The following is a 13,916-nucleotide window of genomic DNA, read 5'->3' on the forward strand; positions in this document are numbered from 1 at the left end:
AATGATTGTTTTGATTTTGATTATGTTTAACCTCTGACTCATTATAAGTTACCTTCTAATTGCGTAAACATGCAATAGATACAACTGTATGAATTTCACAGGTCGCTGAATGAATGCGTGTCATTTATGGCATACTTTATTTTCACTTTTTTTTTTATTTGTACACTTTTACTGATGAAGTTTAATAAACAAGTACATCATGTGTTTTAAAAATGATATTGCATGCAATGTAGTTCATTTCCAGCAGTCACTTACTGGATTATGTTGGTGAGGTGTATGGCACACTGCATTTTCTCCATGTAGTGAGCATGTTTAGGGAATAGATGGCCTGTGGTTAGCCTAAATGAAAGGAAAAAAACAACATAAATGGTATTGGTATGGTGTTGAGAGATGAACCGGAGATATGAACACCAATCTTCCAAAAGATATTCCCTCATTTAGTGCTTTGATGACTGTGGTGATGATTGTTCGAGCTCTGGGTAACACTTCACTCTAGAATCTCCCAAAGATGTTCAATTGGATTAAGATCTGATTACTGTGAAGGCCATAGTATATGATTGACATCATTTTCATCCTTATCATTCTAGTTAGTGAGATCTCGTGCCCTGTGGATAGGGGAGGAGTCATCCAGGAAGAGACCACTCCCAACAGGATAGAAATGTTTCATCATAGGATAAAGGTGATCAGTCAGAAGAACTTTGTATTGATTTGCAGTGAGCATTTCCTCTAAGAGGAAAAGTGGACACAAATCATGCCAGAAAATAATGTCGCCCACAGCATAACAGAGCCACCGGGTTTAACTTTAATTTGTCACCCATCTCTAGGTAAATATTACCAGTGTCAATAAAACATTGCTGTGAGTAAATAAATAATAATAAAAAAAGAATCTGGCACTTATGAAAAAATTATGATATTACCTTCTCTTGAGTTTCTTTGCTTTAGGAAGTGACACAGTTTTCACTTTTCATAGTTTATGAAATATAAATGTTTAGTACTTCTGTCCATGGCAGTATAACAGTATAATCTCTTTAATATTCAATTGTGTTTGAACACAAACAATTAATATTCAATTGCTTCTTTCTTTCTTTTTTGTTAAAAATGTCCAAAAATGTCATCTACAGCAGGGATTTTTTTGTACTCTGTAATGCCTTCCCACAGGAATGTGTGGTCTTGGTCTAATATTGATCTCTTAAGGACATATCATAAACACCTACTCCCTTCTCCTCTGCTTTTAGTGCATTGATGACATGATGGATTTGTACTGGTCAGAGCACAATTTGATTCATTTTTTACGTGCAAGGACCATGTCTCATCTGCAAATGCCTTTCATATCCAAATGCACATCATACATTTTTCAAATTGACATCAGAGGAGAAGCACAATATTTAGATGGCAGGTGGCAGATTTTTTTTATTTTGCATTCATTAAACAGTATGTGATTTAAAAAAAAATAAAAAAAATCTTTTGGAACATGATATAGTCTTTTGTAGCAGAATTTTTTTTTTTGTTAAACATATGTGCAAAAACAGATGTCAGGATGTCAGACTGTCAATAAATTATCTTCATATTAAAATTAATGCACTGCATCAATTTCATTTTAATTCATGGTTAAATAATAATAATAATAATAATAATAATAATAATAATAATAATAATAATAATAATAATAATAATAATAATGTACAATACAATTTACAATATAAACAATTCAGTACCAGCAACTGAGTAGGAAGATTTTCCACACCCAGAATAATACCTGATCTAATAGCTGCTGCAGGCTTATACACATGCTGTAATGTGAAGGCTTTGAACAGTAAACATGATGAGTATTTAGAGTATTACATATGTGTAGAAACACAACTATATGCTGCATGCACTTTTTTTATCCAGTACACACTGTCGAATTTGATCTTTGGTCTGCTTTGATGTGCTTGTGGTCAGTGTGTGGGTTCGTCTCATTGAAGATGATTCATGTTCGATATATAAATGACAGTTCACGCTCCGAGAGTTACCCCAGCCCTCTGTCTTTTATTCTCTCTCTTTATCTCTCTTTCACACATGTTCACTGGTTTATAAACGTGCTCTCTCTCTCTCGTGCTCTCTCTCCCTCTCTCTCTTTCTCTCTTTTCTCTCCCTCACTTCCTGTTGCTTCTCTTACATCAGTTTATGTTTTTCTTTTCCTCTTTGCATCTTTTAATTCAGCTTAGTGGAAAAAGTTTCATGGAATTAGTTTAGGTAAAAAAAAAAGAAAAGAAAAAAGAAATAGAAATGAGAGATGATTTATTTGGCTTTACACTGTATGATTTATGACCTTTCATTGGTCATGAGTTGAGATCAGTGCTGGGTAATTCCATCTCAAGTGGTCCAATACAGGGTGATCGTCTGTAGGCATTGCAAAATCACCTGATTTTTTATTTTTATTTTACTTGGTTTAATGATAGTGGCCATCTTTGTGTCATGGCACAGAACAACTTTTGGTTATACAGCTGTTTACAAAAATGTTAATATCTCGGCTCAGGATGGTCCTAGCTCCTTGGAACAAAAACTTTTCTCTAAAGATTACAAGGTATATGTACATATATAAACATTTTGCACATTCATGTTCCTTAGACTTACAACTTAAGTCCAAATGTAATGCTCAAGATTTCTCACAGTTCCACTTGTAGGGTCAATTTATAATTGGAAGGGTTCAAGACTCAGTCTTAATTTTGAATGGGATATCTAGGTAAGTATATTGTCCATGCAAAACATTTCATGTTTGAGTATTTAAAAAAAAAATCCCTCACTTGTGGGTTTAATATCTCTGGTGGTGGACCAGATACAAATGATGAACTTTTGTCTGAAATAAGTCCTCTATAGTAGCATTGTGCTGTAATTTATTGTGAGTTTGAGATTGGAGGTAAACTCTGCAGGACAGTGCACCTCGAGGGCCAGATTTGAAGAACCAGTCTGATCTATCATGTTAGTACAGTTGTTCAGTTGGTATACCTGAATAGATTTGAACCAAATATGGAAGTACAGTGTTCAGTTGAGTGTTTTACGAATGAATAGTGTCAAAAACAGAGCTGTGGTGTTGTTTCTCCTGTGATAAAAGCAGTAAGTGACTTAATGATTTGATCACAGGAGAAAAGGACAGCTGATGACAACATTTTTTATTAAAATTTCAGCATGATCTCTGCTATGATGCTCACTCAAAAGCCACCAATAGGAACTACAACACGTAACATAGTATAACACAAAACGGTTACAAATCCCATAGTGGCAATTGTGAACCATAAAAAAAAACATGCTAATGGACAGAAAAAAGCACTTACTTTGAACAATGCTTTTGTTGATGTGGCCCTGTTTTTGTCTGGTGAATGCATGTAACATTGATATGCAAATAATTAAAAGAAATAGGAGGAAGTAAAAAGGGAATAAACTAAGCTAAAATATATATGATAAATTATTTATTCTAAGGAGGACGTGGAATTGAGAATGGAATTGAGGTATTAAAAAAATACTGAATATATACATACATACTGTATTCGCAATATTTTAGGAGAATTGTTATTTAAGAGAATACTAATAAACAGTATTATATCCCATATAGTACATGATAATGTTTTTTCTGCACTGATTTAGTAATTGGTACTTTATTGATATATTTCTGTGATGAAATTCTCCGCTGAGTTTCAGGCTAAAGTGCTAAATATCCACTGTGGTCGATGAGGGCTAGCACTCTGGGAGAAAGACGCTCATGTGCCTGCATGCGTTAGCTTTGATGGCTCTGAGTCTAATGCCAATAATTGTCATGCTAGCTGTCATGTTTATTCCAAGAGTTTAGGTCACATGCTAATTTTTGTCCTGTAGCTAGCATATTTTTTAATGACAAACATCAACATTACATCTTATTTGACACTAATGGTGTTCTAATCAATATGCGAGCACATGGGCTAACAAAACACTATTATATCACTCAATGTACCCAGTTACGGCTGTTGTCAGGATATGTTTATGACATTATTATGATACTTTAAAACATAATAAAAACAACTCATGACAAGGCCATAACTCAAAATCATTATTTATGATGAGACCATTTGAAGACTTAAGAGACAATACTCAAAAAAGAAAATGAACATTCATAATGTACATTGTTAAAACATAGAGTGATGACAATTTAGACCTAGTTTATACTTTTAAGCAAGGGTTAATAAAATCTGATTTAGTTTAATTCCTTTCCTTGCTAAAAGGTTGGCACAACGTTTAACTGATCATACAAAATCAAGTCTTATTAAATAAGGTCATCAATATTTTTTACAGTGGAATAGGAAATTTTATATATGCGACTCTAAATGGTGATACATTGAGAAGGATCTGTATTATTTAAAAAGTAACCTATAGCATTAAACAACTAACTCTAGAATAATTCCTCATCAGTCACCTCACCCTTGATCCCTACAGCCTTGTACAGCTCTGCTACACCATGGCTCATGTCTAGGCTTAATCTAAGCACCCAGCTGGATGTACTACTGCCTTTGATGGCCTTTCTTAAGAGACAGCTAAGTGCCATGGCATCGTTGTGTTTAAACCTTTGGTGTGGTTGGCGAACGTCATTAGCAAGTGCAAATGGTTCGGGTGCCTGCGGAGTGTGCCACGAAAACTCGCACTGGTACACATTTAGGTACATTCCCTTCTTCGTGTACTCATCAGTCTGCTAGGTGGATGGAGGGGGGTGAGAGAGAGAGAGAGAAAGAGAGAGAAAGAGAGAAAGAGAGGGAGTATGTCAGAAGCTACAATCTTTGGCATTCACGCTCGCGTTCACTGTGGCAGCTCTGACATGCAGTCAGGCAACAGCTGGGGGGCGGTTACAGACACCATGGGTGTGTGTGTCTGTCTGTGAGCCACACAGCTGCCTCTGTTGGCAAGTCATGCCAGAGAGATTCCTGCTACTGAACCGGCCCGAAAACACAAACAGTCTGCTACAGTACATAACTTCTGCTGTAACCGTTACTTTCGTAACTCTTATTATTCCTACTAGTGGTGTTCATGATATTTTCATCTTGCCACATTGCTGTTTGTATTGTGATAAACAAAATGATGTTATCATTTTTTTTTTACTATACACTATAAAATACAAATACATTGTGTCCTGGTAAAGACTGTAACAGCTATGGAAAGTGGAATAACAGTCTGTTATTCTTAAATCTCTCTTCTAACAAGGCAACGACAAGTCTTCCTCTTCCTACCAATGAACTGGCCGTGTCATTTCAAACTACGTACATAGATTTAAGAAAAAGGGGTATGTCGTAACTTGGAAGGAACTAATTTCTGGGCCAGAAAATAACTTTACAAGAGCCTTAAATATACAAACAAAACAAATTTGGATCCAGATCCATTGCATGTCCATTGCGAATGACCATTTTTCTAAAGTATCATTAGAATTTTATGGATATTAAAAATAAAAAAACACTTGAAAAATTACAAACCTTTTAAGTGTGCTGGGTCCATTATCCAGTTAGCACTAGTATATTTGAAGCTGACCGGGTTCACTATGGCATTTGACCTCATGAATTAACATAGAGACCAGCTGACTGAGCACAGGATGCATGGCATTCCCAACATTGAGTACTGTGTATGTGTGTGTGTGTGTGTGTGTGTGTGTGTGTGTGTGTGTGTGTGCATGCATATATGGTGTCCATCTCAACTTGGATAGAAATGTAACGCTCATAACGCCATTAGTATGCATGCTATCCATAATAGCTAAGTGCTTGGTCATCTCGCTGATTCAGATAGCTGGGTTCAAGTTCAAGTTCAGTGTTACTTTTACAGTACTGTAGCTCGTGTAGAGTCATGTAGCAAATGTAAATTTTATTCTAAACAGGAGCACTTTTATTTCCTGAACCTGCACCACATTACATTGGCTTATTTGTTTATAAAAATCTAATGAAAAAAAAAAACCTGTCATGTGAACAGCGAAGCAAGACTAAGACTATGATTCCCATCAGCCACTGCATCTAGTCTGTTTCACCTGATTCACATTTGGCTCATTAGCACTTGTGTATAAATAGTGATGTTCTGCACTGCAAGGGTTGTCTTGTGTTGTTTGGTATGTCCATCTGTATCACGTTATTCTAGTCCTGGTTTCATCTAAGTCTTTTTTTGTGTTTTGTTTGCACCTTATTAAAACATTTCACTTGTATTCTGCATTTGCAGCCACCTCTAAATCAATATCATGACAGAACGCAAGGCCTAAAACAATAGATGCAGCAGAATTTTTCAGAGTCCAAGAGGCCCTTTATGAAAGGGAAAAATCAAAGTAGGAGAAGGAAGGGAGATTTTCCCTAATCAAAGCCAATCGGGAATGGCTTGACGTGATCTATGCCATCAGGGGATATATCAAGAAGGAGCCTTCCAACCAGGTGAAAATCATCTCCCACCCTCCCTCCCCCACTGTGGATCTTGCTCAGCCCGCCAAGTGAACGAAGAATGTCGTTCTACCTCCCTGCGCAACTGAGGACACCGTTCAGCATCCCTGATCGATTGAGGACGCCCCTCAGTCTATCTGTTCAGCTGAGGACGTTGCTCCATCTCCCGGTGCAGACAAGAGCTCTGCTTTGCTTCCCTGCTCCACCTCGGATGTCACTACGACAGACTCCTATTTGGACATTGCTCCGCCTTCCTACTTTTCAGAGGATGTCGCTCCGCCTTTTTGCTCGGCTGAGGACATTGCTCTGCCACCATGCTTGGCTGAGGACGTCACTCTGCCATCCTGCTCAGCTAAGAATGTCATTCTGCCGCCATGTGCCACTGAAGACGTTGCTCCTTTTCTTTGCTTCGTGCCATATGTCACTTCCCCTTTCTGCTCTGGAGGACATAGTTCCCCCTTCTGGTCTCACGGAGAACTTCCCTCCCCCTCTGGCCTCACGGAGAACTTCCCTCACCCACTGGCCTCAGGGAGAACTTGACTCCCCCTCTGGCCTCATGGAGAAATTTGCTCCCTCCTAAGGCCTAGCAGAGAACGTCACTTCTCCCTTGGACCTCGCGGAGAGTGTCGCTCCCCTTTCTAGCTTCATGGTGGACGTCGCTCCCCCCTCAGGCTTCGCCTTGAGCTTCTTTCCTCTTTCTGACTTACTGCTGCGCAGTAGCCATCACTCTGCGCCCATGCCAGGCGGGGCATATCGTCATCTCTCTGTAGTTCGGAAGAGACTGCCCCACACCTGAACCTCAGAGAATACATCAGGCGTCCTCTGTCCAGCCCCGTGGGGGATGAGAGACAAAGGAATTCTGAAGTGCTTAGGGACATCTGGTCTGGGGATCCTGGATCCCCTCCTGATCTGATTACACATTCGGGAGTTGCGTGTTAAGGAGGGTGATCTGTCATGTAAATAGTGCAGAAAGACTAAGACTACGATTCCCATTAGCCAATGCACCGAGTCACATGTCTGTTTCACCTAATTCACGTTTGGCTCATTAGACCTTGTGCATAAATAGTCACGTTCTGCACTGCACGGATTGTCTTGCATTGTTTGGTATGTCCAGCTGTAGCACGTTATTCTAGTCCTGGTTTCATGTAAGTTTCTGTTTTGTTTGCACCTTATTAAAAGGTTTCAATTTTATTCTGCATTTGCATCCACCTCTAAATCAATATCGTGACGGAACACATGACCTAAAACAATGGATGCAGCAGAATTTTTCAGAGTCCAATGAAGTGATGTCTGCCATCAGGGGATAGATCAAGAAGGAGCTTTCCAACCAGGCTGAAGTCATCTCCCACCCTCCCTGTCCCACTGTGGATCTTGTTCAGCTCACCGAGCCAACAGAGAATGTCGTTCTGCCACCCTGCTTGGCTAAGGACGTCGCTCTGCCATCCTGCTCAGCTGAGGACATCACTCTGTTATCCTGCTGTATGTCACTTCCCCTTCCTGCTGCACGGAGGATATCGCTCCTCCGTCATGATTCGCGAAGAGCATCGCTCCCTCCTCTGCCCTCGCGGAAAACATCCCTTCCTCTTCTGGCCTCGCTCAGAACTTCACTCCCCCCTCTGGCCTCGCGGAGAACTTCACTCCCCCCTCTGGCCTCGCAGAGAACTTCACAAACCCCTCTGGCCTCGCGGTGAACGTCGCTCCCTCCTCTGGCCTCGCTCAGAACTTCACTCCCCCCTTTGGCCTCGCGGAGAACTTCACTCCCTCTGGCCTCGCGGAGAACTTCACTCCCCCCTCTGGCCTTGTGGAGAACTTCGCACCCCCCTCTGGCCTCGCGGAGAACTTCACTCCCCCCTCTGGCCTCGTGGACAACTTTGCTCCCACCTCTGTCCTCGCAAAGAACTTCCCTCCCCCCTCACATCACCCTCTAGCATCCGCCTTGCGCTTTGTTCCTCCCACTGGCTGCTCATTGGCTGTGCAGAAAGACTAAGACAACGATTCCCATCAGCCACTGCACCTATTCTGTTTCACCTGATTCAAGTTTGGCCCATTAGCACTTGTGTATAAATAGTCGCGTTCTGCACTGCACAGATTGTCTTGCATTGTTTGATTTATCCTTCTGTATTATGTTCGTCTAGTCCTGGATTTATGTAAGTCTTGTTTTGTGTTTTGTTTGTGCCTTATTAAAACGTTTCAGTTGTATTCTGCATTTGCCTCTAAATCAATATCGTGACAAAAACTAAGTGTGGCCATACATAATATATTAAATATGTATTATGTATAATGTAATTAAATATTACATTATACTCCATTTATACACATTACACATTACACTCCACACTCCAAATTTATGGACGTTATATATAATATTGTGAAATTTAGGTTATAGATTTTTATCTATTCAGTAAATCTGTTTATAACATGAATTCTTAAAGGAAGTAAATGAATTGTCTAGTGACCTTTAAAACAAAAGGATTTGGGTGAGATAAACTTCCGTTGCAGGTTACAGGTACAATAGCCTTGTAACTCAAACATCGGACACCAAACATACCTGAGCTGATAAATAGCATGAACTATTGAACCAGTCCTTTAAGCTTTTGTGCTTGTTTGCTGCCTGAAAGAAAATAAAATCAGCAAGATGGCCTGAGGCTACTACGTTTTTTAAATCTGCATTTCCATAAAGTCCTCCTCCACAGTTCCCACGAGGCCAAGTGGGTGCTGGTCAGGGCGGTTCTTCATGTGTCTCTGGTTCTTGTGTCTTGTGACAGGGACCCTTGGCCTTCCCCCTGCTGGCAAGATGTCACACTTAAATGAAGAGCAGCCCACAATTCATTACGGGGACATGTAGGTCAGCCTTACTATCTAATTATCATTCCATGGTAAAAAAGAAAAGGCAGAGAGCAAAAGAGAAAGAGAAGGAAAGAAGGTTTTCACTCTATTATTTTTCTTTTTGTAGAGGGCACATCGTTCTAAGTCAGTGATCTCTCTGTTTGGATTCTGACCTAGTTCAGGTCATGACAGCAGGAGGTATCTCTAACCACTGTACTTTTACTCATTAACTTCCTCAAAATGCCTGTATAAACACACACACACACACACACACACACACACACACACACACACACACACACACACACACACACACACACACACACACACATCCTGTGCCTTCTGACTAGCCAATACAAAATAGAGAAGCTACAGATGGCCATTAAAATGTAGGCCTCTTTGGAACCTCATTGGACCCATAAATATAATATTGTTCTTCCTGTGTGTGACTACACTAGGACAGCTAAATCAGTTAAAGTTACAGTCAGTGGTTTGAAAAGAAAACACAGACCCTTTATTTGTTGTTCCTCCCAAAGCCATACCCCCAAAACCATGCATTTGTGCTGCCTAGGCTAGAACGCCTGAACAATAGTGAAAAGTTTGTTGCGTTCAGATTCGACTTGCAAAGAGATCCGTCTCCTTGTTTTGAACTTTACCAAATATTACAAAACAATTTTTACTCCAGAAATTTTTCTCTAGAAAAAAATCTCTGACCCCACCTTTAAAACCCTTGTCAAAGCACATCACACATCACAACTGAATGAATGATCTGTATTTTTTATTTGGATATTGTACAAAAAATTGTACATAGTAAATATTAAGCACATTTATACAAAGGTAAAGTCGGTTCACAACTACAGTGAGTATTATCTGAAAGCAGTACACCACACTAACAAACACCCCACACACACGCAGGCACAAACAAACACACAAGCACTTCTGACCTTCTAACCTTGCAGTTTCCTCTATATTTGTTTTCTGTTTATGTCGAACACTTGGACAACCCTCTTGGATCCGTTTTCTTGTTTGGCGAAGTAAAAGACTCCTGAATGCTCAGCAGTATAGGGATGGAGAGCAGACAGTGAAACTGAAGAGGCTAGCAACTCTTTATAAATAGGTCTCGCCCGTTATGAAGCATCACAGAGTGGAAACACTGCTTCTGGATCAGTCCTGACTGTCATGCTGCTGTGACTGAGATTAGAGCTGACACAGTGCAACCTGACCCCAGGTCTGGGATTCTTCAAGATCGACACAGATCTCAGGCCCTGCCTATGTGACTGAATGTCAGTATGCTGGAGAACCACTGCTAACTTTTAGAGAAGTTTTAGAATTCATACTGTATTAGCTCCAAATGCACCAAATGTACCATGTAGGAATTAACACTGATGATTATAATGGGATCCAAACAGGAGAGGAATCTGATCCTGAAACTGGGCACAAACCTGGAACGGTTGTGATATCAGAGAAGGCAATACATGATCAGACATGAACGAGTTGAGAGACAGGAGGCCATGAGACACCTGTGAATGTCCTGTTATCTAAATAGGCTTCTTTCCTGTTTACCATGGAAATGTTAAGTAAAAAAAAAAAAAAAAAAATAGAGATCTCTTAAGGGGTATTTTAATAGTTTCTGTTAATTCTATTTTTCTTTAAAAAAAAAATTCCCTGCTGAAAAACCCCCCAATAGAAACCCTTATAGAATATGTAATGGTTTTTATGTTTATAATGAGAATTGTACTGGTTTTAATAGAAACTCTAATAGTCCCTCTGTGTCTGGTAATTTGTTGCCTTCTATTGGTGGCATTTTATGTCGAGTGGATATTATTAAGGACCAATATAACACCGTTGGCAACTTAAAGATCACATGTTGGTATCTACTGGACACCAGTAGGGACCATTAGGACATCATTAAGCATCCAAATTCAAATCTGTCTCTACCATGGCTTAATTGGTTTGATGATAATGATCTAAGATGTACACAAACACATTATATCCTATTTTGGATGCAGATGGTTAACAGCTGATTTTTTGTAATTGTATTTGTAGTGGAAACCATAAGAATTTCTGTCATGGTTTCTCTTGGGCTTTTTTCCCAGCAGGGTTGATACTGTTTTTCTGAAAGGGAAAATGTTAAGAAAGTTTAAGAAACCACCCCCTCAAAGGGGAACGCCACAAAGAACCACCAGGAATTAGTGTATGGGTGTTATTAACTGTAACAATTAACAATTAAAACCTTCTTCAATAAACCAGTCCAGATAATATTTCCACTACCAGTACAAGAAATCTTCCAGTCCATTTAGATTAAAGTCATATCAAAAAAATTTGGAGGGAACCTGCCCAATCTGGCAACCGTGAGTTGAATCGACAGACGAGGGAAAGCAGGATATGAATTCTGAATGTCACTGGAATTACATTTTAAGAGGCCAAATGACCACGTGAGTGCTGGATTAACCATCTGAATTAACTCCTGGTGCTGAATTAACTTTTACAGTAGCCTATTCACTTGTAAAGTGGGAACATTGGAGGCGTTAATTCAACACAGTAGGTTTTGCTTTTGTTTTGTTTTGTTTTGTTTTAGTTTGCTGGAGTGTTAAAGCTTTTCTGGACTGTAACTTTTCTGGACTGTGAAAATGTTGTATATAAATATTAAATCAATGCGTTATCATTATTTTCAGTGCACACAAATTATAGATTTAGACCCTACTCCGATTGCTGCTGTCATAAATGACTGAATGAAGTAAACCGTGTTATCAAGTGAGATAATGGTAAACTATGGTCTATTGGTCTATATTTAGAAACTTGATAGTATTCATAATTAAGAGTTAAATTGAGCATGAGTAACATTCAGAGTTAAACCGATACAACGTGACCTTTCACATTCTCATCTGTTAGGGCCTACATTACCATGTCAGTCATTTCAAGAATACCGCGCAATAAGCCCAAGCTTATGACTCATCAAGGGGGGAAAAAAATGAAAGACAATATTTATCCTATTTCAGGTTTAGTGCAGTAATTGTAATGACTCATTACGCCAATAAAAGCGCTATTGTTGGAGGTTTCGCTTGAGCATTCAGTTTTAACTCCGGCTCAATGAAGCCCATCAACTAATCTGCTCAAACAGTTGGTTAAAAGTAGATCCTTTTATTAAAAATAAATGAATAAATAAAAATTATGACGTCAAAGTATAAAACGGTGCTGTTTGAAATAGTAATAAAAAAAAACATAGCCTAAAAGTAATAGAAAAAATGTGCGACCTTTTTTTTTCTTCTTCTTCAAAAAATATCCTATCTGTGTGAGCATAGGCTATATTTCCAATAATGTCACAGGCAACATTCAGTTTGATATCTTGCAATAGCTTATACCCTCTATTACATGTTTCGACTTATTTATAGCCTATGCATTTGCATTCACAGTTACAGTCTCCATTTAAATTATGTGTGCGCGCGCTACGATTTGAATCGACAAATCTACAGAACACACAAATAAACAAATGACTAAAAAGGAAAATGTTCTGCTAAAGAAAAGTTAGACACAACAGGCAATGCAAAACGCGCGTGCTGGACCTATACAGAGTGTTATGCAAACGAACATGCTGAAATATGTACCATAAAATAAAAATAATATCTTGGTGAAACTAGTGATTAATAAATACAAGACGAAGTTTTATTTGTGTAGGGTGGAAATGATCTGTCTTTACATGACAAGTTTTTTTTTACTTCCTATTACTCACTTAGACTTGATTGATAATATTGCATGTAAATTTAAATGGAAATATATGATCATATTTTTAAGTAGCATTTGGGTTTATTTGGGGTTTTTTTTCCCCACCCTTGAAAATAATCCGTATTTCTGTTTTATAATCCGTATTTCTGTCTTATAATCACGTTTATTCCGTTTGGCGTTTATCAATAATGTCGTAGTTTTGGAGAAATTTGAAACGTCCCTGTTTTTTCCCCTTTTTCTTAAAGACACTATTGTTGCCAGATAGTCTGCCTTTTCTAAATAACTCACTGAAACAGTCGCAATTCCCGCGTGTCCATCCGTCATGTCTGAAAGAAATGAACAAAATAAACCGGTTGTCAAAATAGCGTTACAACGAATTTTGTAAGAAGTCGCTTTATATGGAGCTCAGAATAAAATAAACTCCCACCAGACACTTTCCATCGTTTTAACACCACACAACCATACAGCGTCAATGATTTCGTTATAGTTTGCTGTTTCAGGCTTTTATTGTTTAAAAAAAGACCTGAACTTGAACAGCCTGTGGGTGTCGGATTAATAGATATCTCTCTCTGGCGTTGATTGCTGTCATGCAACAACTTTATTATAAGCGCATAGAATATAATGTCATCTGATTCAGTCCGGTGTGTGACTTTTCGTTCCAGATATAACATCCTGAATTTACATTAAGCATCTTGGGATGGTAATGCAAACCGGTGAGACATTTATGAAACTCGAATCGGACAAAAATTCGGCTCTTCTTATATCCTGTAGTGAAGGATCGTTAAATTAGATGTTAGAATTAGACTGTAAAACGCACGTGCGGGCACCTACGGAATCATTCAGCACACTCTCAGAAATAAACAGTATTTTATTCCCCTTGTCGTTGGTGTGGTACAACAAAGAGTATTTATATATCTTTAATCGGTTTTGTTCAGCTGGAAACGGGAATATATATAT

This window comes from Ictalurus punctatus, chromosome 26 (genome assembly GCF_001660625.3).
Source record: "Ictalurus punctatus breed USDA103 chromosome 26, Coco_2.0, whole genome shotgun sequence".
In the NCBI taxonomy this organism is placed as follows: Eukaryota; Metazoa; Chordata; class Actinopteri; order Siluriformes; family Ictaluridae; genus Ictalurus; species Ictalurus punctatus.